This window comes from Terrapene carolina, unplaced genomic scaffold (assembly GCF_002925995.2).
Source record: "Terrapene carolina triunguis isolate 2854851 unplaced genomic scaffold, T_m_triunguis-2.0 Scaffold96, whole genome shotgun sequence".
Taxonomy (NCBI): Eukaryota; Metazoa; Chordata; order Testudines; family Emydidae; genus Terrapene; species Terrapene triunguis.
Genome location: NW_020664447.1, coordinates 27,013,164 through 27,018,635, shown reverse-complemented (window position 1 = coordinate 27,018,635; position 5,472 = coordinate 27,013,164).

Genomic DNA, 5,472 nt, shown 5'->3' with positions numbered 1-5,472 from the left:
TGGAGAAATTCCAGATGGTCCAGTATACAATAGCTTGTCTGTCTGCTGAGTAATGGGTTAATAAGAACATATCAGGCCAATGAGAATACCAGTGCTTCCTCCGCACTGTCAATTTGAGTCCTGATTATGCACCCTCAATACCTTCTACTTAAAAACCAGAAAAAAAAATCACACACACAAATTTTTAAATGGGGTCAGGGTTGCAGGTGATCAAAAGTGCAGCTGTTCAGCAATGCCCTATACTTCTTATCCCCTTCCAGAACATGAACTTGTTTCCCCACATTCACATACCCAACTAAGTCACACCACACCAGCTACTTTTTCTATGCCCACCTGAGCACCAGTTCCGCACCCCTACTCATACAGTTCAATGAACCCTCACTGGGCTCTCGGCAGCATGATTGTTGTGGGAAGCACTGGCATCTAGTTTTCAGAGATGACACTGGACAAAGAAGCTGATATATGGCTAAGGTACTGTGATCTTGAGGGATTTCTGAATACAAGAAAAGAAAGGGAGGAGGGAGAGAGTAAAAATAAACATTAAAGAAAAAACAACAAGGGGAAACAGACACTTAAAAAGTGAGCAGAAAAATTCACCAAGATATTAATTAAAAGGAAAGTGGAAATAAAATTAAAGAAGTGGGAAAAGAAATAGAGGAAAAAATCAAAGGGGATAGAACATGTTCATTTTTAAATTATTTAGTAGAAAATTGACCAATTTAAAAGGCACTGAAATGTTTTATGATTACATAAAATCAAGCAACTTTTTAAATGCTTATATAATTCTCACAGCTCCTTCCACAGAGAAAATCTATATATGCACATACAGGCATAACCACATCTGATAAATAGAGGGAAACTCTGGAACAATCATATGGGACACTCAAGAGATATTGTCTGACCTGCTTGGTCCTAGTAGAAGGCTGTGGTTTTGGAGCTCAAAGTCCACATCAACTCTAGTGTTTTTGATCTATCAAGTAATTGAGTCTCTTGTCTGGATGGATTCACTACCTGGCTCTGCATGCACATCTAAATACATGAGAGAGACAAGTAGGTGAAGTAATATCTTTTATTAGACCAACTATTGGTTGTGGTAGATACAAGTTTTTATGTCTCTCAGAGCTCTTCCTCAGATCTGGAGAAGGTAACAAGAGTGTGTAAGCTAAATACAAGGTGGGACCGATTGTTAAACATAAGGGGTTCACACTGTGGAACTCTGTACCACCAAACAGCACCCTGGAACCCTCATATTCATCCCTGTCATAGAATTATGACATATTTCATACAAAGCATGGCATGTAGGATATCATATGAAAGGTCATGATCTGCTGAAACCCTTTGTTCTGTCAAAATATGTATATCATTAGTGTGTAAGAAGTTATGAGATTTTGCTGTATGGCTGTTAGTGAAATTTGCTGAGAGTCTGGAAGTCACCCAAAGCTAGCCAGTGACCATGACAAAGGAGGTGACCAATACCTGGGCGGGTGTTGAACGATCATCACCAACCATTGACCAGCAGGGGAATGAATAGTAAACAAGGGATTTACAATTCAATGACAGTTCTGCAAACACCACATAATGGGGACTGCTCAACTCTATGACTCAATTGTACAAGACCACACCAGGGAGATTGCTCAACCCTGTGATTCAGCAAGGCCCACGAGGCATGCTTGGGCTAGTGTCTTCCAGGAACATGGACTGAGGATACAAAAGAGGGGACAGTGGCATCATGCTTTGGCCTTTCTCCTCCCCCACCTACACTGGAAGCAACAAGAATACTGGGAAAATAGGGTTGCCAATTTTCTAATCGCAGAAAACCGAACAACCTTGCCCTGCCCCTATTCCACCCCTTCTCCAAGGCCCTGCCTCCGCTCACTCCATTTCCCCTCCCTCCGTCACTCGCTCTCCCCCTTCCTTACTCGCTCATTTTCACTGGGCTGGAGCAGGCAGTTGGGGTGCATGAGGCAGGGCCAGCTCTACCATTTTTGCCGCCCCAAGTAAAAAAAAAAAGCCGCACAGACGGCCGGGGGCGGAGGGGAGGGGGAAGGGGGGGGGGGGGGGGGGGGGGGTGAGGGGTTTGGGCTCCGGGCAGGAGTTTGGGTGTGGGAGGAGGCTCAGGGCTGGGGCAGGAGGTTGAGGGGCGGAAGGCATGCAGGCTCCGGGTGGCGCTTACCTCAAGTAGCTACTGGGAAGTGGCGACATGTCCCTCTGGCTCCTATGCATAGTTACGGCCAGGGGCAACCCTATGGGAAGACAAAGACTTGAAGAGACTAATCCCAGGTTTATAGGGGAAGCCTGTGTATTAAGAACTAGAACCTATCTGCAACATCCAGTGGGGTGAGAAAACTGTTTGATCCAAATACTGCCTAGTGTAATAAGGTTTAAGATTTAGATTGTGCACTTACCTTTTATTTTCTTTGGTAACTATATCTGACCTTTTATGCTTACCACTTATAATCACTTAAAATCTATCTTTCTGTAGTTAATAATTCTGTTTTATATTTTACCTAAAACAGTGTGTTTTGCTTGAAGTGTTTGGGAAATCTCTGCTCAGTTTATAAAGGCTTGTGTGTGCCCTCTCTACATCAAGGGTGGGGGGGCAGACTGGGTAATGAACTTACACTGCTCAGGCTTCTGACCTGAGGTCCAAGGCTGGGGGCTTGGGAGATTTGCTGGTGCCTTTCTCGTGTGATTTGTGAGTGATTCAGGGAGCAGTCATGCAATCTAACTGGGTATGGGGCTCCACATGCTGTTGTGCAGAGTGATAATAGCACCTTGAGGGGTTTGATGTTTGTGACTAGCAAAGCACTGTAAGAGACAGCCCAGGCTGGAGAGTTAAGGGGGCACAGTGGTACCCCAGTTCCACATTGCACCCCAGGGATCCTGTCACACACACACATGCTGTAGGAGTCCACTAAAATGAAGTGGGCAATTAAGGGTTAACAGGCAGTAAGATATGTTACAAATTGTTGTAATGAGCCATAAAAACAATGAGCCATAAAAACAGAGTCTCTGTTAAGCCCATGGTTTTTAGTTTCAAACAGAGTTATGAATTTAAGTTCCCAGGCTCATCTTTTGAAGGTGTTATGCAGGTTTCCTTTGAGCACAAGGATTGAGAGGTCAGGTCTGGAGTGATCGCTTTTTGAAAAGTTCACCCATTGAATAGGTGTTTTTGTCTTTTATCATTTTTCTGTGTGAGTTCATTTGAGAGGGTATAAATACATGCACATACATGTACAATCTGCATGTAAATATCCTCACCTGTGTTATTAGTAACAGTGTAAATTAGAAAAACTGTATTTTAAAACAGATACTGCCTCAAATACATTCAAATCTAGTTTACTTCTCACCACTGATGCTGTTCGTTTCCTGTCTGCACTTGTCTCTGTTTAGTCAGTTTCATTTTCTGTTTCTAGTCATTTTCACTATCTAGTTCTCCAGCAAATCCACATGAGGAACATAATGCCTAAAGAGACAGGCAGATTATTAGACAAACAGACATTGTAGTTGACAGGTTAGACAGGCAGACAGGTTCATTAGCACAAATAAAAGTCCCTGAGTTCTCAACAGTGTAGGGAATGTTTAAATAATTGTTCACTGACTTTTTAAAACATTTCATGGAAACATTTTTTAACTCTCTTGTCTTTCTTTTTTATAAACTAAATTTCAATCCTAAAGTTCCTGACAGCACCTTGACTATTTTAACAGGAAAAAAAACAATTGGCCAAATGATCCTCATCTCCACTACGTGGTGGTTTCTCTCCTTGTCCCCAGACTATGCAGAACACAGAAAATTGAGTAGCTACAGCCAGTGTCTTTGCAGGCAATGAGGGACGCATGCACCCATTAGGCTCAAATGGCCTGTAAAATGTAACAAAAGGTAAAGGTGGCAGCAGCAGCAGCAACTTCCCCATATCCCATGAGGCTTGTCATCCTGCTGATTTATGAGGAACTTTGAAATGAAAGAGGATTCATCCTCACAAACATAGCCTAAGGCCAGACTAAGCAAAACAGAGGACATTTTCTTCACCTAATTCTTTCCAATAGGGTGAAACCTGCATTCTACGGCATGCTGAAGCATTGGTCTCTGCCTCCAGAGATGATGATGGTGCATTGTTTATAGAGTGTCACACAGTAAAGCTGTAACAAACATAACCGTGGACTTAAATGTTTAGCTATGGATTGCTGTTTATATATGTTTTCCTATATATGATTACATGACATATGTCATGGTTACAGGGCTGGGTGCGCCTCCGACCCCTCTCTGGTCTTTGAGTGCACCCCTGTGGTCCAAGCATTATGTGCTTACCTTTCCTGGGGTGTAATTTTGAGATTCTCCCACTCTTAGACCAGATTCCAGGCCACAGGGTTAGAAACAGGTTTCAGGCTTCACATCTGTGCTTGTCCATCTGGGCATGGTACCTACAGTTCTTCCCTTTGGGATTTTGTGACCAGTAGTAAATATAGTGACCCAAAACAGCCTTCTCAAACCACAATATTGTTCAAATCTTACCATAGGAACAAAGCGTAACATAAGAGAAAAAGGATTTTGAAAACAACAAAAGTTCTGCACACATATCTATCCTACCTAAGCCCTTCCACCCTGTGAGGGGAGCCTAGGAAGAGCTAGGGAGTCTGTGGGTGTCAGTCTGTTTCTCCCAAACAACAACTTCTGCTGGACAGAGTGTGTCTTTTTAACTATTTATCGTCCTCTTGATCAGCCGGTGGCCAGCACTGGCAAAACAAGGAAGTAGCAACCTCACAGTTAGCTCAGGCATTATCTCAACATGCCATCCTCCCCAAAGTGTTTACCCAGAGGTGTCTTATCTGGAGCTATTTTCTTGCCTCCTGGCTTATTTCCACAACATCCTGCTACTAAGCTAAGCCAACATATTCATACAATAAACAACCCAATAACCAGGTCAATATACAGAATTCATAAATTATTACAAAATGCAACCCATATCCACAGACTTAAATGTTTAGCGATGGCCTGTTCTTTATATGTCCTTTCAGGTATACAATTACATCACAAGTATTATACTATTGCCAAGAACAGAAAGTAAAAACGACATGTCATGCAACATAAAACATTATACAGAACTACAAGGAAGACAAAGCTTAATTTACATAAATTCTACTTGATAGCAACTAGATATTTCCCTTTCTCCTATAATTGGAGCAGAGAGCTCTGTTCCCTTTAGGCCTTCTAATTCTGGTACTTACACGAGGAGGCACAGAGCTTGCAGTAGACAGCCTTGGTGCTGCAAAGCTCAGCAAAGGGATTGGGTTCCAAGCATAGCTGGGTTCTAACCAGTACACTGAATCCCAAACCCCTCAATCAGGGCCTGAGCTTCATATTTGTCTCCTGACTCTGAGAATAAGGTGGACCCAAAACCCTGGGTCTGAACACCCTAATTTCTAGGAATGCTTAGGTCCGGATTGGAACACCAGGATTGAGGCCCACCTCTA